Source organism: Periophthalmus magnuspinnatus, chromosome 17 (genome assembly GCF_009829125.3).
Source record: "Periophthalmus magnuspinnatus isolate fPerMag1 chromosome 17, fPerMag1.2.pri, whole genome shotgun sequence".
Lineage (NCBI taxonomy): Eukaryota > Metazoa > Chordata > Actinopteri > Gobiiformes > Gobiidae > Periophthalmus > Periophthalmus magnuspinnatus.
Window position 1 is genome coordinate 11,864,588 of NC_047142.1, and position 21,382 is coordinate 11,885,969.

Genomic DNA, 21,382 nt, shown 5'->3' on the forward strand with positions numbered 1-21,382 from the left:
GACCGTCTTAACATTTTTGCTTTTTACGAGGCTGCTGCTGCCCTCTTTGATTTCTGCCCGGGCTATATCCCAGATTACTTTGATCTTAAGCCTATTTTCTTCAAACAGATTAAATTTATCCTGGGACAGTTACGCAAAATGTGTTGAAACATACATTGCAAACACAGCCAAATATAGTAATCCTTTAGTGTATAAGTACTTGTTATATTTAGAGTACCACGAGATGTTTAGTTGGAGGTATTTGGCTGGATTCCAGACTGTTGTTTGAACAGGAAAGCAGGTCAAATAGCCTATGTGGTGTTTTTGCAAGTTCAGCATAAATCAACAAATGCCATGTTTGACTTTCCAGCTTCGACCTACTTTAAAATGATTAGTGACACTTAACTTATTTTAGACGTATGTTTAGGCTTAAAGGTCCTATATTGCACAAAACTGACTCTTGTGAGCTTTAAGTCATGTTATAATATTGTTACCTCATCAAAACCATACCTGGAGTTGTGTTTTGTTTCATTCACACGTTAGAAGTAGTACTTGAGTTACATTTAGTTGTACTTGCGTTTTTTGTAGCAGCTTGCCTCTACTCCTACTTGAACATATAAAAATACCAGAATATGTGCATTATTTAATGTTTTGTCCTTACATTAACTTCAAATTATAAATCAGATGTCCCTCCAGACCAGTGGTGTCAAACATATTTTCACCGGGGGCCACATTAGCAAAATAGCTACCTTCAAATGGCCGGATGTAAAATAAATCTAACTACTTTTTTAACTTGTTAATTAACTGTTTCTGTATTTATTACTTGTTCAAGTTACAAATATTACATATGCATTTGCCTAGATGTAAAAATGTGGCTGTGTAACTACGTATCTCCTGAAAAAATTACATTTTAAGACTATCATACCTTGGAGTTTACCTTGTCGAGGGCCACATGAAATGATGTGGAGGGCCGCATTTGGCCCCCGGGCCTTGAGTTTGACATATGTGCTCCAGACTGTTCCTCTCTTACTACTATTACTTGATTAGTAAGTAATAAGTAGTTCCACGACATACTACGACGTACTTGTACTTGAGTAGATTATAGAGACTAACAATACTCTTACTTGAATGCAGTTTTTGGCCTCTCTTCCCCCCTCTGCCTGTACATCTGTTAAATACTTTTTGATGCTACTATCTACCCTTTGTTAATTCCAGCATTTGACCCATCTTTGGTCAGGAATACCTAGCTGGAGGATTCACCAATAAACCGGAGCAGACAGGAGGTAACCCACCCATACACACAGGAACAGAGGTGGTAGAGTATCCAAACACTGTACTCAAGTAAGAGTAACATTGCTTCAAAATAACATTACTGAAGTTGAAGTACAAAGTAGTGGTCCAAGGGGTGAAGAAATTTGAAGTTAACGTAATTGGAAGGACAAAATGCTTAATAATACACATATTTTTTCTTTTTACTAAATCATATTTGACAGAGCGATGCAAGAAACACAAAAAAATATGACTCAAGTAGGAGTAAAAGCACTACTACTCTTTAGTACTACCCTGCTTTCTCTCCGGGCTGGCATTGGCAGGTTGTAAACATGTTTATCTGGTGCTAGTACTGGGGCAGAGAAGAGAGAGGACCCTGAGATCACGTTTCACAACAACATCCCCTCTCTGAACCATAGGTGACGGATAATGTACACAGGGACCAGGGTCAGTCTTTACGTTTGCCCATACACTATTGTAAACAAGTCGCTTCTATAAGTTTCAAGGGGCGAGGGGTTGTCTTGCCCAAGGACACAACGACAGCATTCATATGTGGAAGCTGGAATCGAACCGCCAACCTGTGAGTCAGTGGATCTGACCTCTCAACCGATGACGTTTATGTCGAGAACGGGATTCGAACTGTCCAAAATAGCTCAGTTGGTAAAGGTAGAGTTATTGCTTTGGCTGGAATGTTGCACAGTATGGCTTTAAACTTATCTAGACCAAGCAGTTTACTCCACCAGTCCAAGTTACACATCTGATCTGTGGAGAGATGAGCTTGCCCACTTTAAGAATGCTTCTTTATTTATTTATTTTTTGAATGAATACACTTATACTTGAATAAAAGCAAGCTATACTGTACAAGTTTAATATCATACTGTGGAGCATTCTAGACAAAGCCATAACATCTCCATAGAGACCAGCATGTGGCATTTGCTCATCCAGAAAAGTTACATGGTGCACTTTTAAAATTAAAGTACAGACAAATGATCTGTCCTTATTTTAGACTGGCTGCATGGAAGCTAAATGCAATCACAAAAACAGACCTGGAGTTGTGTTTTGTTTCATTCACACATGTTTGAATAATCCTGCATTTTGGGCTGTCTAAATCTCCAAAGCTCAAAATGCTCTGTTCCACCTTGTGATGTCATGAAGTGGTAGTTTTCAAGTTAACAGCTCCTTTTACCTTTTGTTCATTAAAGATCAGCAGTTCCAGAGCTGAAATAACCCAAATGATTGAAGTAAAGGTAAATGGAGTTTAAAAACACAATGGAGCACTTCCTGTATCACCACATGATGACATCACAAGGTGGAACAGAGTGTCGTCTGTTTGAGAGAAGAACTACTAAATATGCAGGATTTGTGCGTTAAAACATGTGCGAATGAAACAAAACACAACTCCGGGCATGTTTTGGATGAGGAAATAACATTAGATCAGAAAATAGCGTAGTGTGGGCTCGTTAACTGAAACTTTGCAGGCGACGAAGGCCACAGGCTCCAAAACAGTGCAAAGCTTTAATCTGTGTCCTTATGTTGTGACCAGAGCTGTGTAATGTTAGAACAGCACAATATAATGTTAGCTTGTAAACATTCTGCGGTGAAATCAGGAGGCAATCACTGAGCTCTGAGCGCCTACAAACTCACACCAAACCCACACTTAGTCCTCGACAGCGTTTCATTATGAAGAAGCCATTCAAGACCAGCCAGGCACCAAAACAGGTTATATAATGTAGATGTTGCGAGAAAGTGAAACGAGACGAATATTTGGAGCAATAGCGAGATAGCGAGGGAGGCTGTTTGGTATTGTCTTTATGAAATTATGATGTAGTCTAGGTAAGCAGTGGTAAAAGAGAACGCAAAAAGTGTACTCTTTCAAAGCTGAAATCCAGCTGGTTTAAACCTAAAAGGACTCTGATCTGAATGGTCACTACAAAGGCAAGGCAAGTTTATTTGTATAGCACAATTCATGCAAAAAGTAATTCAAAGTGCTTTACAGAACAAGAAGGACATTAAAATCACAATACAGCAAATAAAAACATAAGCAACTGGCATAAAAAGAACATTAAAAGAGAAGAGTGCAGAATAAGAACCTTTCAGTCATATGTACAGTTAAACTGCTGGAGCCTGGATTTAAATATTGTCAAAGTAGAGGCCTGTCTCACATCTTAAGGGAGACTATTCAGGTTTTAGCTGCATAAAACTGAAACGCTGATTCCCCATGTTTAGTCCTGACTCTGGGCACCGGCAGGAGGCCGGTCCCTGAAGTCCTCAAATTGTGAGATGGTTCATATGGCGCTAACATGTCGGAGATGTACTTTGGACCTAGGCCATGGAGAGACTTATACACAAGCAGAGCTGTTTTAAAGTCTATTCTTTGAGCTACAGGAAGCCAGTGCAGAGACCTGAGCACAGGACGCATGTGCTCGTACTTCCTGGTTCTAGTCAGGACCTGAGCAGCAGCGTTCTGGATGTACTGCAGCTGTGTTAAGGCTCGTTTGGAGAGGCCAGTGAGTGGGCTGTTACAGTAGTCTAATGTACTGGAGACGAATGCATGGATAAGTCTCTTTAAGTCTGGCTTTGACAGTAAACCTTTGATTTTTGCAATGTTTTTAGGTGGTAAAAAGCTGCAGATGTTATTGATTTGATGTGGCTGTTACAGTTCAAGTCTGAGTCCATTATTACCCCTAGATTTTTTTGCCTGATTCGAAGGTTTTAGAGAGAGACACAGGAGGTGACACTTTCTCTATGTTTCTGTGGACCAAAGACTATGACTTCAGTCTTGTCTGAGCACCTGCAGCTGATCATGGATAAGAATTCTGGAGTTTCTGAGCTTTCACACGAGGCCTGTCCATGAACTGAGAACAATAAACACTTACATGCGTCCTTTATTTATATGCAGGTTAAGGCACTGGTTACACAGTGCAGTTCTGATAGTAGTACCTTTTTTAAACAGTAAGCGCAGATTATGTATAGAACAGCTTTTGAATTCTTTTAAATTTTTGCTCAAAAAGAGTTTAACCAAAATATTCAGATGTTTTTATCGACATTTGACATATTTTACATGTTTTTGAGTTTTTAATATTCACATTGTAACTAGTATTTTGTGTATTTGTGTCTGCCGAGGTGCATCTTGGCCAGATTTTATCTCAAGGGACTTCCTGAAGGTTAAATCAAACCTATGATTTTCTTAAACAAAGACAAATTTTAAAAATGCAAGGCGGTAATGATAATTGTTAATAATCATTTGCTTGTTTGCTCATCATGTAAAGAGCGCTCATGTGGGACTTAACCATCTCTAGACTGCGCTCTGTCTGAAAACAAGACTGTAAAAATAGTCTGGTCCAAGGCTGTATGGTTGTGTTTGTCTGCTGTTAGAAGGTCTGATCAGGGTAAACACTCTTGTGCCTGTGGTGTGGACTATTAGAGCAAGGACAGATTACTTTCATAAGAATACTGCAGACTGGAAGTATCATATAGACACAACACAGTAGGGCTGGATTAGAGCTGGGTTTAAGATGACGTCACAACATTCTATAGGCCAATAATATTTAATACCCATGGGGGCAGCTGAAATGAATATTGTGAAAATGCAGATTTGTGTTGTAATACAGTGAGCTCTTGGGTCTAGTCACTGATAGAAACGATGAGGTTCAACATTTGTGAAGTTACTTTTTGGATATTCCATGGTAAAGTACATTACCGATTACCTGAAAAATCTGTTAAATCTGAGTATCTGACATCATCGCTTTCTATCTGATTGTAAGCTCTATATGTAAAAAACACTAATATGTTGATAAAAAGAACAGTTCAGATTCTACCATATGATCGTGTCATAGTCACAGATGATTACATTACACCAGCATTCAAAATCGACTAGACACGCTCAGGGGCTCTTGGCAAAATGAGGTGTGAATGAAACAAAACACAACTCTAGGTATGTTTTTCAGAATCAGAATCAGAATCAGAAGACTTTTATTGCCATAGTCTGTGAACACAGTTCACAAACTAGGAACTTGCTTCGGTGAAAAAGTGCAACATAAACACACTGAATAAATACAAATACAAATAAGGGCATGCACAAAGTTAAAAAGATATAAGAGATATTAAAGGGAGAAAATATGTACAACAGCAGCATCAGAACAACAGTGCAAAGTGGCTTATTAAAGTGACCGGTTTTGAGGAGGTAACAACATTATGACATGGTTTAAATCTCACAGGAGTCCATTTTGAGTAATAGAGGTGGCAGCTCCGCATTTGCAACTCATTTGGATCATTTCCGTGCTCAGAGCTAAATTAGTAATGGAAAATCCTTAGTTAGGACAGTTAGGAGGCTTGTTTTTAGCACTATTGCAATGACAAAACTCTGTGGTGTAGTGAAAAGTGCTTATAAACTCATTGTGGAGATAATAATTTGGATGTTAGCAGTGGGTTAGAAAAGTAAGGAATAACTGCAAAATGAAAAGTTATGTGCTTAGCTGGATGCTGCTGGACAGAGACAGGAGTCACATAAGGTGCTCTATATATTCTATATAAAAAAGTCTATGTAAAAGTGATTTATTTACATCCTCTTGTGCAGCTGGTGCTAGTGCTGACACACGGCCAAGGCTTTGTGCAGCAACATCCATAACTCAAGTCAACAGTGGAACGTAAACTTCATGGGAAAAAATACAGTGTAAACCCCCATTCACACATACATTACCAGTCAAACATTTGGACACTTGTAGCAAAGAAAATAACTCTACTATTTATATATATATATATATATATATATATATATATATATATATATATATATATATATATATATATATATATATATATATATATATATATATATATATATATATATATATATATATATATATATATATATATATATATATATATATATATATATATATATATATATATATATATATATAAGGGTAAACTAAACAGAAGGGGTCTAAAAATATTCAAACCAACAGTACCTTACAAGGTTTAAACAAAAACAGGTCAAGTTAACTAGAACACAAATTTCACAATAACACAACAAAATCTTGACGAACAAACACAAAGTCAGTATTGACAGAGGCACAGAGTCACTACCCCTGTAGTGACACACAAAAGAGACACACTACACATATGAAATGACACACTGGCCACACACAGGCCAACAGCCCCGAACAGGCCCCCCACCCTACTTCTTAAGTAGGGTGGGGGGCGGCTGAAGGTGGGCCCTAGGATTGGCCAGACTGGGAAACCGTCCTCCAATCACAGCCAAGGCCTCCAACAGCCATGATAATGGGGAAAGTCGACAGATTTGGAGACACACACACAAAACATAATGGACAAACACAAACAACTAACATAACTTAAGGCCTGGTGCTGTAACACCCTTTACTTTGTTAAAAATATTTAGTCTAAGTGGTCACATTTTTATATTGCGCTTTCCACCTTCAAGGCACTCAAACACTTTACATCAAGGAACCACTCACACACATATTCATACATATTCGTCTGCATACACCAGGGTATGCCGACAGTTAGGTGTCTTGCCAAAGGACACAACAGCAGCATTCATCTATAGGAGTTAGAATCACATCAGCAATCTGTAGGCCAGTGGATGTGACCGCTTTACCAATCATGTTTACCTCAAGAGTGGGATTTGAACTGCCAACCTTCAGATCAACAAATAAACACTGTACCAACTGAGCTACGACACATCCTACTCTAGACTATTTAACTTTTTCTCTTTACTACATAACTCCATACATCTTACGTCATATATTTGATGTCTTCTGTAAGTATCTACAATGTAGAAAGTAGTTAAAATAAAATTAAAAAAAACACTGAATGAGAGGACGTGTCCAGAGTTTTGACTGGTAGTGAAAATCCCAGTAAATTTCCGTGTACAAAATGGCAGAACACAGCAGTGATTCTCATTGACACAGGCACGAGTCCCAGGACATCGCCTTGGTTCAGTGGAGTGGATGTGCCCGAACTCTCTGCACACGGCCCAAACCGCAAACATATACCTCTTGTTTTTAGCTCGGTGCAACCTAAATAGTCAGGCGCACAATCGTCATTAAAAGGAAGTAAGTTTAGGAACAGGGTTAAACATTATGGTTAAGCAGTGGTGGATGAAGTACTCCATTTTGTTTCTTACTCAGATAAAAGCTCCAAGTGCCAAATAGTAAGTGTAAGTGAATTAAATAAACACAGAATAAGATGCTTGCTGGACTTTAAATACTTTTTTCCATGAAATAATATTCATATGTTTGGTTTTTTTTAAAGGGAATAATTAGTTGACTCAAGAAAGTTACAATTTAATTACTTTACTATTTAAGTTGATTGAACTGTTAACCCACATCTTTAAGCCCAAATGAAGCAATCGAGTACAGACATGAACAAATCAACAAGTAAAAGTGTTAAAGTACCTGTTTAAAAATGTACTTAAAGAGTAAAAAGCAATTTGTGCAGATTTTGAGTTCTAATTCAGCTTCAAATTTAGTGATTTTGATACAGATTTGTGCTGAATTTTGTTAAACAGATCACAATTAAGTCAAATATTTTTCCTTGCTGTTTAAATTTGTATATTTTTGTTTGCTCAAATTATGAACGTGTTAAAAATAAACCCTCAGCCTTTTCAGCAGGTCTTGGATGAAATAATAATGAAAAATGCTTTTACTTTTCGGTGCAGTTCAAGAATGTAGTGGGGCAGAAAATACAGAGCTGCTCTCAAATGTAATGAACTAAGAATTATCCACTTTAAAATGTACTTAAGTAAAGTACAGATACCTACAGTTCTTAACTACTTTCATTTGCTACCTTCCACCACTGTAGTTAAGGTTAGGATTTGGTTTATGGTTAGGAACAGAGTTAGAAAGTTGAGGTTCTCTGGGCCGAACATATCTTGAATGACAGGACACTGTGTTTACAATTATAATGCTGTAATTCAACTGAATCTAAGTATAATGCAAACAAATATAAAACAAACAAATAAACAAATATCAAATACTGAATAAAGATAAATGGATCAGTTAAATGCAGGTATATCTTTTCGACAAGCTGCTCTTTTTTGGGGTCAAGCTGTGGATTTGATGTTCCGTCATATCGTCTCAACAAGGCACTTGAACACAGCGACACGGCGGCTCTGCTCTGTTCATTTGGCTCTCTCCACAGGGCAACGTGCTGCTGCATCATTTCAGCTGATTGAGAATGGAATAAGCGCGTAATGTCAAAAGGAAACCAAGCTCGTAACCAGGAAACAAAGCTCATAACTAGATAACAAAGATCAGCAAACGAAGCTCATAACCAGAGGAAACTGACAGATTTTTAAAAAAAAAAGGGAAATCAATTTTGGCTCTGTTCTAGTGTTGTCACAATACTAAAATTTCAAGCTTGATACTAAGGAATAGCCTCAATACTCAATACTGATTCCGATACCATGATGATATTAAAAAACACAGTTTTTTCCAGACAATAGAATGTAATTTTCAACATTAAACGGTAGTACTTCCTTTTATATTCCCATGTGGCCTTATATCTGTGTAATCCCTCAGTCGTCCATGTAGGTTCCATATTGGTCTTTGAGCGTATACCCATGGTCTCAAGATCATTCTAAAGCTGTTCAGGAAAGGTTCATTTCTGTCCTTTGAATGTGACTTTTTCTGTCCTTTGAATGTGACTAGTTTTGGTGTCGATTACTATCTTATTCTTGAAACTTTTGACAACCCTACTCTGTTATGCTTGGTAAATTAAAACTTTTTCTCCTTAAATAACATGTTTCTGAGTCTCTTTGTTGAGAATGTTATATATTATTATTGTTGTTAAGTGAGTTTAAGTGAGTGCCCTTTATAAGCTAATTTGAGCTAAAATAGATTATGTGGCCGTGTTCTAGGTCTATAATCTACAAACAAAATAACCCAGTTGGATTTGAAAGGGTTAAAAAACCAATACCCAGTTAATAATTGATATTAGTACTGTTGAAATGGAATACTCATTTATAACAGTATCATTACTTTCAAAATCATACAGGACAAAATTGGGCCTAATAATTAGCCATTTTTGGAATAAAACGATGTCAGTTTATAACTTCTATCTTGGATCCGAACCCGTTGGACTGCTCCGCACATGTTCCGAGCCTAGACCCCATACTGGTGCTGGGACTTGGCCTGAGGCCGAGGGGGGGCAGGATGCGGAGCCCCAGGTCAGGGGGCCTCTGGGGGGGGTTGCAGTTTACACGCTGTCCCGGGTCACGGTGCGCACATGTCCAGAGGGGCCCGCTGGGATGCCAAGACGGGGTTACTCTGAATCATTCCCCTGGTAGGTCAGTTATGGAAGTCTCAAGTGAACTTCAGTGCACCTATGGAGAAAAATGTATATTAAGTTTATGGTAATATAGATGTATAGTGGCAGAGTGACAGCTTGATAATGGAGCTCAACATCCCGCCCACTTCAAAGTCTGCTCTGGTTCCAGAAGTAAGTGTTTCATTCATTTTTCCCACAGAAAACTCAAATATTAAAAAAGACCTATTGTGAACGTTAGGAGCTGACGTTGCCTTAAACGTCATCACAACGTGATAGCTGCAGATCACGTTAGCAAACAGCGGATGTTTTTCATTTGTATCAAAATGACTACGTGACATTGCCAAATCCTAAGTCTGTCATCAATCAAGAAAATAAAATTGAAGAACAAAGTAAGTGCGTCACAGAGGGCTGTAACGGTGGCAGTGAAAACAGCGACTTATCAGCAATATGGCGTCTTGAAAGTAAGTGATTAAAGACTGCTCAAATGTGCAAGGATCATTCCAAAAACAGCTTCGAGAGGGTAAATGAGAAGTGGAAACAATTATAACGCGGTTAAAAGCTCTGAAATCGATTTTGCAGAAAAGATCTGCTTTAAGAGTTTAAAGGCATCATGGAGGCTATGTGCCAACTAATATCTATTTTATGTTTTATTTTTTGGAAAGTCTTTAGGAAAAAGAAATGAGAAACGGAACTAAAATCTGAAAATCTGGATATTTTCTTCTTTATTTGACCAACAACATAATTTAGAGAGGGGGTATTATCCTTCTACGCAGTATTAACAGCTAACACATAACATATTTAGATCACCATGTTACCTGTTATTATTAGGTGCCCCAAACAATGTATTAACATGTTTAAGTTAAGTTACTCCCCCTTCAGAGCGCTATCACAACACAATCAGCGTGCCTCCCACTCATGAAACCACAGCACATAGCATCAGGTTTGTCAAGTTGCTGTGTACAGTTTTATGTCATGTTTTTATGTATTTATGGAGAATTGTCCTGTAAGAGCTTGGGTGATGTATGCTTGTGGGCGGAGCATTGGAGAAATGTTACAGCTATTTGTAACCACTAGCTTGTCTCCATGGAGATGTGATGCTACAAGGCTAAGTTATGCTATGTTCAGACCACGGCATCAGAACCTCTGCATTTGAGGGCAGATGATTGAAATACTTTGACACTTCAAATCTGACCAAACGTTTCACGGACATGTGGGACTAGCCTGAATGTGACCCATAGCGCTCGGCTCCAGTCAAATGAATCTCGTTTAACTAGCAGTTACAGGGGCGAATTTGGAGCCGAGTTCCATATTTGGAATTCCAACCACGAGTATCATGGCAACCAAAGAGACAATCCAGAGAGAGGCTGTTGAAGGTAACGCCCCTTCCTGCCCACACTGCTGGTTTAGCAGGGAGCGGACACTTAGCAACAGGTTTCATTGACAGCGTTGCTTATGCTAACAGGAGCAACCTCAGGGAAAGAAGGCGCCTAAGTTCTCTGTTATTAATCCTAATATATTGATTTAGGGACAAAATAGCAAAATAAAGATTCCAGGATCTTGCAGAACGGATTAATACGAGCATTTTAAGACCAAATGATGAGCCTGACAGCAGCAGTAACAGAGAGAGGGGTGACAGTTTTTTTCAATAGAAAGAGAATTGGAGCCAGAGTCGATTAAGCCAGAACCGCGCCCATGCTCACCTCCCATTCAGAAAGTGGCGGCTATCAGGTTAGCGATGTCCATTTATATATACAGTCTATGGTCTGAACACATCATTACAAGTAAGCTCCGTGGAGAGGCAAACTCACTCACATTAAAACAGTAAAACCACCTGCAACTGAATTCATACAAGACATATCTGTTTATTGATATATACTGTGGAACTTTTCAGGCAAAGCATTAGCATCACCGTGGAGATAAGCAGGTGAGGGACTCCCACCAGAGAGCCACTACGTAGTCAACAGGAAATTGCTATCAAGGACATGATAACAGATGTAGTCCAGACATACAGTTTGTTTTCTATCTGAACCATGTGTCTGGGATGAAAATATTTACCACACATTTGAGTATGTGCTGTACTGCATAACAACATAGTACTGTGTGTATATGTCCTGTGACAGAGGTACACAAACACAGCTTGGACAGGGAACATAAGCAGTCGGACTCCAATCTGAGAAGGTCACCACATCAAGACCTGCCCCCCATGGTGACGACAGTACCCACAATCCCTTGCTGCACTGTCCCCAGCACAAACAACAGGTGCGTGGACACAAACATGAGATGGTCAGAGCAGATAGTGGAGGTCAGAGTTCACAATTAACAGTAGAGCTGTGAAATTCATCATTATCAACTCGAAATCTGATTTTTTTTTTTTTTTTAATCGTATCACACAGGCTGCAGTAATTCAGATAGTAGAATGTTCTCTGCTAAGAACAAAATATCCTGCCTTTATTGAAGAATCCTGTTGTGCCTGAAGTTTAGACCTCTACAAACATATTGACAATAAAAAAAAGTATTCGTAGGCTTCTTGAATTAGTTATCTTTAGATAGAAGGCATTGCAATGAAGGGCATGCCAGTTAGATGACATTTAGGAGATGTCTTCCCCCAGGGGTCTTGGCCCTGGAGGTGGTACAGGTGAGGCTGAGGTGAGTTAAGAGATGATGAGAGGATGAGAAGTCGAGAAGGTGCTGGGGAGGAGGTGGAACTTGGCACAAACTGAAGAGGCTGTGCATCTGCAATAGGGGTTTAAAAAGGGCAGACTGGGCGCTGGTTGGATGAAGAAAAGGTGTGGAGGAGTAATACAGGGAGTACTTTGTTAAACTTTGAAAATGTGTCTCCGATGACCCGTGGGGTGCCCCAGGGGTCAATTCAGGGACCCCTGTTGTTCAATCTCTACATGCTGCCGTTAGATCAGGAAAAACACAGCAATAATGTGTCCTACCACAACTATGCAGATCACTGGCAGCAAGTGAATATGGACCAGTGGATTCACTCTGCCACTGCATCCAACAGATCAGTGTGTGGATGTAAAACAACTTTCTCCAGCTAAACTCAGACAAGACTGAAGTCATAGTCTTCGGTCCACAGAAACATAGAGAAAGTGGCAGCAGTCACCTCCAGTCTCTCTCTCTAAAACCTTCAAATCTAGGGGTAATAATGGACTCAGACTTGAACTTTAACAGCCACATCAAATCAATAACATCTGCAGCTTTTTACCATCTAAAACATGTTACAAAAAACAAAGGTATACAGTCAAAACCAGACTTGGAGAGACTTATCCATGCATTTGTCTCCAGTAGGTTAGACTACTGTAACGGCCTGCTCACTGGCCTCTCCAAACGAGCCTTAAGAGAACTGCAGTACATCCAGAACGCTGCTGGTTGAGTCCTGACTAGAACCAGGAAGTATGAGCACATCCGTCCTGTGCTCAGGTCTCTGCACTGGCTCCTGTGGCTCAGAGAACAGATTTTAAAGCAGCTCTGCTTGTGAACAAGTCTCTCCATGGACCAGCACCAAAGAACATCTCTGACATGTTAGTGCCACATGAACCATCTCACACTCTGAGGACTTCAGGGACCGGCCTCCTGCTGGTGCCCAGAGTCAGGACTAAACATGGGGAATCAGCCTTTCAGTTTTATGCAGCTAAAACCAGGAACAGTCTTCCTGAAGATGTGAGACAGGCCTTTACTTTGACAATGTTTAAATCCAGGCTCAAAACCGTTCTGTTTAACTGTGCATACGACTGAAAGGTTTTTACTCTGCACTTTTCTCCTTTAATATTAATTTTATGATGATTATTTGTGATGATTTATGTTTTGATTTGTTGCATTGTAATTTTAATGTCTTTCTTATTCTGTAAAGCAAAAGACGAAGTTAAAATCTGTCAACTGTACAAATCGTGGTAAATCGTTACAATGATTTGTCCAGTTGACAGATTTTAACTTCATCCTTTGCTATGGATCAGACCTGGACGACTGAGGGTTTACAAGAAAAAAACATTCTGTAAAGCACTTTGAATTACCTTGTGTACAAATTGTGCCATACAAATAAACTTGCCTTGCTTTGTCTAAAGTGCCTGTTTAAAAATGTACCTAGGAGGAGTAAAAAGTTAAGGTATTTTGAGCAGATTTTGTGGTCTTATAAGGGTTCAAATGTAGTGATTTTGATACAGATTTATGCTGAATTTTGTTCAGCAGACACAACTGAATTTTTTTTTTCTAGCTTATTTGTATATTTTTGTTTGCTCAAACTTGACAAAAATAAACCACTCACTCTTTTCATCAGGTCTCAAATAATAACACAAAAAATACTTACTTAATAATAATAATAATAATAATAATAATAATAATAATAATAATAATAATAATAATAATAATTACTTTTTCAGTCCTGTTCTCAAATGTAGTGAAGTAAAAGTGAAAAGTATCCCCTGTAAAAAGTATATATACATAAAATATGTACTTATATAGTACTTTACTACATTTACTTCATTATCACAGCAATAAGTTGTTGTTTTTTGGGGTGTTTTTTTTTTTTTTTTTACCAAAATGGTGCAGCCCTAATTAACAGTGAAATAATGTCCCATATTAAACTAACTTAACTTTTTGACTTTTGAATCATCATCATTTTTTGTTTTACCCATGCTCTCTCCCATACTTCCTCTTCTTCCCCCAGAACAGATTTATTACATAAGCAGCTCTTGAGGTCAAAATAAGTCCACTGCGTACTGTCTGTATCTTATTATAAAGTGTTTTATTGTCTGATTATAACAAAGTGTGTGTTAGCATGCTAGTTGTTGTTAGAAAGTTGGCAGGTATTTGCATATTCCAAAACAAATCATCTTGATCAAAGCATAAAGCCCATAATAACAAACACTTCTCTGGTGTATGTGTCTAGGCAAAACCTTATAATCCACCACAAGTATTTGGTACATCAGCAATGAAGTGGCGATGGTGTTTTGGTTCTCAGTCAGAAAACCTCACATGAGTCTCTCATTTGAGTTGTCAGTTTAAATGCTGAAATCCACTTGTTTTAAACCTAAAAGCACTCCCTCTGATCTGGATGGTCACTACCTTAACCCCAGCATCTGCAGCCAATCATGAATCAGTGCTAGTGCAGCCTCTGCAGCTCAGTGAGTGAATTTTGGATGTTCTGAGCTTTCACATGAGGCAAATATATGTTTTTTTCATTCTCAGTTTATGGACAGTCTTCCATATACTGAGAATGCAAAAAACAAACACGTGTCCTCTATCTGCTGGTTTTAGAACTGGCAGGTTTTTTGTAATATCTTTTTGTATTGGAACTGTAAGAGTGCAGGCTACATACAGTTCCTTTAAAAGTGTAACTGTAACTTTCCTGATGGAGCGTGCCGCTCCCTGCTTGTGTTCACGACAGGATATTGCTTTGCCAGGAATGTTCCAGAGTGCAGTGTTAAACATATCTTGCATCTATTCAACTACAGACACTTTCATTCCTCAAAAATACCTGGAAAAACATGTATTCTGACTGTGAGTGGGCTCGGCTCTCCACAGATCTGACGTGTAACTCAGCCTGGTTACACATAAACATTTAATGCCACACTGTAAAGCATTAACCTGGGACCTTCTTAATATGATTTGCGTGTGCTACCTTTCTTTGCTTTCTTTGCTTTCAGTATAAATACTTGTATAACAAAATACTATCAATATCATTCCAATCTGTTAAACACATTTAAAGCACCAAAAATCTGCAGCTGAGTCCCGGGTTGAAATCAGTTACTGTAAATAACCTCCGTGCATATTTCCACTGTCTGGGGAGAGTCCAGGGCATCTGCTTTTACTCAACACAAAACACACAATTTATTTTCCATTTGAGAGCAGAGCGATGTATCTGAGGGGACGATCGGTAGCTGGGCTCTGGGAATGGCTCAGGTTGCACTCTGGCCCCTGCAGTGAACCTCATGTTAATTAGAGCTGTTTCCCAAGCATTAATTGGGCCCCTGCGATGCGTTTGAAGACACACTGTTCCCTTAAGAGCAGCTTTGAGGGTCACCGGGGTTGTGCACATGCTAAGCTAATATATTTTTATTGCTGACGGGAGACAGCTCTTGTTTATTTTAGAGACAAATATATGGATGTTTTTGTCCCCTTTAAAGGGCCCATATTATGCTATATTCTGATCTATGTTATAATGTTGTTTCCTCGTGGAGATGTGTTTTAATGTTAATTTTATGATAATTATTTGTGATTATAACTTCATGACATCACAACAGAGCATTTTGAGCTTTGGAGATATAGAGAGACTAATAATAAAGGTTTACTCAAACTTGTGTGAATGAAACAAAACACAACTCCAGGTATGTTTTAAATGAGGTAACAACATTATAACATGGCTTAACACTCACAAGAATCCATTTTGTGTAATATAGGACCTTCAAAGACGACATACTGTGCTTTTATCTTCTGTACAGTTGTGACACTTGTGGATCATTGTGTTATATTTTGTTATGTTATTTGGATATTTCACATCAAATCACACAGACTAGTATACGCACATGGACCACTATAGAACCTACCTGGACAACTGAGGCATTACTGTACACAGATATAAGGCCACGTTAGAAAGTACTGTCATTTAAGGTTGAAAATGACATTCAGTATCGAAATCTAATTCAAAATTTTAGCATTGTTATCGAGAAATCTTGCTTCCTGTGCTGTACTGCCAGTGAGCGCTCAGTACAACACACAAATAGAACTTATGTAACAGTGACAACACTAATTTCCATCACCTGATCCAAGCATTCTCAAATAGGAAGTGAAAGTGAGAAGTTGAAAAAGAACATATTCAACATTTTAATTACCATAGTAGGTATAAAATATGAAATAGAAGAGTACATGTATCAAAACGTACTCGTAAGGCCTTGGCAATCGTCCCGTGTTCCCTTTAAACCTGAGCTTAGAATATTACTATGGCAGATTTAGATGCGTGACCCCTGAACGTGCTGTCTCCTCTTCCACTTCTCTTCAGCACCGATGATTCACAGCAGCCTGCTCTAAACGAACCAGCCATACACATTTCGGAATGAACCTCCCTGAACAAAATGTCCTTATTAAACATGTAGGTTGATGTGGAATATGTCACCTTTTGAAATGACCAATTTTATATGTATGTTAAAGCTACTATCTGTAATTACGTTGGCTGACCCGCCCCTGTTATATAGAGGGTATACAAATGACATCACAACATTCACAATTTTTAGAATAAGTGGCAACAGTAGGACTATTGGCAGTTTTCAGATTCTCAAATGAGATGACTAACCTAAGCTAAAAAAAAAAAAAAAAAAGAAGCTCCATTGACAAAAAAATAGGCTAGAAAAAAAAGCAAAGAAAGAAAAATCAAATAAAGTTATAAGTGACAGCTTTAAGTAGGGCTGGGCAATTCATCAAAAAAGAAAATCAGTCACGGCTAATTGATACAGTTTAGACGAGAAGAAATTAGATTATTTTTGTGTTAAATGGCATGGATTAAAAGTTTGTATTTTGTATGTTCATTAAATCAGTATCAAGAGACTGTTTTTGAAAAGACTAAACAAAAAGGAAGGGAGCATGGCCGTGTTTCTGGCTCTATCGACTCTGGCTCCAATTCACTTTACGCTGAAAAAACATGGCCCCTTTCTTTGTAACTGCTGCCGCCACATCTGTCAATTTGGTCTTAAAATGTCCATATTAACCCACTTTTCATAGTCGTGGTATTTTTGTTTCTCTATTGTGTTCATAAATCAAGATATGAACATGAATAACAGACAAATCACATGCTTTCTTTCCCTGAGGTCACTCCCACTAGCGTTAACAACAGGTTTGATTTACAGTGTTACTGACGTTCACTGCCAAAGCAGCGGTGCGGGCAGGAAGGGCCGCTATCTTCAACATCTTCACTCCGGATTGGCTCTTTGGTTGCTATGATACTTGCAGTTGGATTACCAAATATGGCACTCGGCTCTAGATTTGCCTCTATAGCCACTAGCCTCGATGAGCTTCATTTGGCTGGACCCGAACGCTATGGGTGACGTCACACTCCCTTAGTCCACGTTTTTATATAGTCTATGGGACAAACTGGAATGACACATGGGCACAGAGAAACTAGTGAGGCTTTGGTGCCAAATATCTGCAAAATACACAAGATATGACTAATACCAATATCTTGGACAACCATCTGATATCACCCATACTGATACTGGACCTCTGCGTCCGTTCCCCTTTTTAATGTCATAGTGGTATTGAACTCGTGTGAAAAGTCAAGTCGCTCAGCCAAGTCTTCAGGAAAAGTGGAACTAACCAAAACCGCCCAGAGACATGTGGCCTGTGTGATTGTATAAGAGGCAATAAAAATTGAATCAAATATTACAGATGTCTAGTTAAAGTTTTATAACAAACAGATTGTGTAGGAAAAGCATCCAGTTCTCACAAAATCCAGTGGAACCAGTTTCATATTAAACTGAACCCTGAGTGCTCCAGTGGTTTGGCTGTGTTTGGGAACAGCGTTAAAGCGAGCACACGGGCCGTTCTCATGTGTAACTGTGGACAGGAATGAAAAGGAAAGAGTTTAAAATGATGATTGTAAACAGAACGAATAGAGTCTTTTTCTTAGCTGCAGTAGCATTAAAGTGCATATGACAGATTAAGCTCCTCATTTCTCTACACAGTAAACATCATTATATTTAAGATGTGACCAAAAACCCAAGTCTTTTCTAGTTTTGTACTTTTGGTGAACGTTATAAATTTACTTCCTGGTTGAACATGGGTAGCAGATATAACATGCTGTGTGTAAGGGACAAAACGTATTATACTTATTATAAATACCAACACCTTTATTTTGCTAAATGAAGGTTTAAACTGTCAGAAAAATGCCTACCTTGTGCATAAATGTTTTGTTTTTGTTTTTTCCATGTTCATGAAATACTCAGAAAGATTTTATAACCACTTTAGAGCTAATCACTAATTCCCGTATATTTCAGCTTTTTCTTTTCTATTTTCTTTCACAAACTGCCACTTAACTGTTGTAAAACTATAATAAATATTGACCACAGGTACTATTCCACCAAACCAAGTCAGAATTAGAAAAAAATATCTTAATCTGTTAAATGTGCTTTAAGTTGACCTTCAAAGAGATCACACATCTCAACAGTAGATGCAAGAAATCATTATGTGTTTAGAGGGAAAAACACAGTAAAAGTCCTTAGTCTAATCATAGCTATTGTGAAATCTTGACAAGTTTTGCTTCTTGTTTACATTATGGTTGCTAGGTAACAGTTATGGAATTACCCATAAGTCATATCTGCTGCTCATGTCTAACCAGGAAGTACAATTATAAACAGTTTTCTTCTCTCCGTAAGGACATCATGCAGCATTGCATTATGACAGATACAAGCTATAAACGATCATTTTAGCCCAAACATGAGAGTTTCCTCGAGCTGGAAACTAAACGGGTTCCTTCTCATGATTCCACTTGTATTTCCAGGCACAAGCCAAGCCGAGGTATAGCTTATAATGAGCATAAATCAGTCCAAGGCCGTGTGCAGAGGATGAAACATACAGAGTCCAGCGTACCTCAGGAGACTCTTTAGCACAGGAGCGACCACAGCTGCCTAAGTCATCCTCTGAACACGGCTGAGCACCAGTGGAGGAAGATGGACTCAGTTTTGTTACTTAAAAGTACAAAACATACTTAAGTAAGAGTAAAAGTATCATGTGTAAAGAACTACTTAAGTAAAAATATTAAAGTACCTGTAAAGACTAAAAAGTAAAAGTACTTTGAACAGACTTTGAGATTGCTTTTGAGATCAGTTTTGTGAACACCTTTGGTAGAGCGTCAGATCCACTGACCCACATGTTGGCAGTGCGATTCCAGCTCCCACAAATGAATGAATAGTTGTGTTGTTGGGCAAGATACTTAACCCATCTCACCCCCAGTGCCTGCATGCACTGATGTATGTAGTAGTACACAATGAGTACTTTTACTTGGTTTACGTTCTACCACTGCTGAGGACGGGTCTGTATTTACATTCTTTTAAATGGGACATTCCGTTCTGTGTGCGTCCGGACAGATGGGAATGTCATTTCATCTCATTTGTCACTGGGGGATAATATAAGCTCAAAGTGCCACAGAAAACAGCACGCACAGGTTAGTACAGATTTGGCAGTATTCAAGTTTTTTAAACATATTCTGTAAATGTTAAGATATTACATGTAGATTAATGATGCATAATGTAACTTTTCTGCTGAACAGAGCACCACCTGCTTATCTCCGTGGCTTTAAAGTAGACTTATTCTGCAAAATAAACTTTTCAGAGCATGTAACTATGTTATAGTTGTTTACTTTGTCATTTATCCTGTCAAAGTTGTATCTAGAGTGATTCGTGCATGTTTGAGTAAACATTATACTCCTGTATTCAAGACGTCATAGCTCCAATTTACCCACCGGTACACGCCCACTGTGACATACTTACTTTGTTTTCCAATTTTATTTTCCTAATCGGCGATATGCGCAGGATTCGGTGGCAGCGTGTAGTCATACTGTGACGTACAGTAAAAGGGCAGATGGGAATCAGCTCCCACTGAGCACAACAGTTTTCTAGTGCAGAAGTATTGCAACATTTTAAATGCCAAATTATAACATTATGATCCACGTGTCACAGATTATAACCATATAGCAGAAAATGGCACAACATGTCTTCTTTAAACATATCCATCTTGCCTTTATTCAAGCATTCTTATTGTGAGCAGGGTCAGCTGTCGGCAGATCTGACCTGGGAGTTGGCCAGCTGCCATCATCTTGTCTGCATAAAGATAATCAAACTCCAGAAGACTAAAGACTGAGGGCATAGATATCTACATGAAAACAAGCAGGGGGCAGATAACCTGGCTCACACCAGACTGATGTGTGTCACTCATATCAGTCTGGTTCTACACATTATCAGTCTGGAACGGCTCTTGCTGAAAGTGATAAGGAAAAGGCGGGAGAGACATAATGATGATTATTTAAATCTGATTGATCTAAGCATCAAGCACCAACCTTCCTGTCCACAAATGCACAAAGCTTTGACCTTCTGCACATTTTTCACAAAGATAAAAGTCCATATTGAGGCTAAAATAGACTGAAGTACATTAGTGGACGTCACCATGTTTGTTTTGGTTCACTCAGGTGCTTTGACTTGGGCTTTCACACAAACCTCAGTGCTGTGATTGATGCACACGGCACCTGTCAGGCCCTGTCGCTCCAGCGGGGGCACGCCAAACTCTCATGAGTTTGTGAACTCACAAATATCATGAGAATCCATCTTGCCGTGCAAGGTTGAGGGCCAGACACTCCACCGGAAAAGTTACACAGTGCACCTTTAAGATATGTATTTGGGTTTCTGATTACGTCAAATCATGAATCAGACCAACTCCAAGTACTTGAGTATTTTTTCTACCTTTATGAGTACTTTGACCATTACTTTGTACTTGAATATTGTTATTTTAGAACTGTATTATTTGTATTTGTATTTGTATTAATTTTATTAAGGATAATTAAAGTGCACATGACAGCCCACTGTGTCCAAAATGCAGGAACAGTTTTTGCACAATAAAGGTATTTTTCTGGAAGATTAACTCGATGACGAACACATGTATTTTGTTGAATCATTGTTTAATCAAAGCTATGTGAAAACTAGACTTCTTGTTTACATTATGGTTTCTAGGTAACAGTCATGAAATATCTGCTGCCCGTGTCTAAACAGGAAGTTAATTATCAAAATAAATAGATTTTTAGCAAAATGTTAAATCTAATCATGTTATATATATCAGTGTAACCTGTCACATGCAC

At 38.5% G+C, this 21,382-nt stretch overlaps 1 protein-coding gene across 1 annotated transcript in view; it reads right to left on the reverse strand.

Moving 5' to 3' along the window:
* The window catches only part of rps15 (ribosomal protein S15), a 151,032-nt gene that overhangs the window by 76,385 nt on the left and 53,265 nt on the right, over positions 1–21,382 (reverse strand). The gene's annotated exons all lie outside the window — the stretch shown is intronic.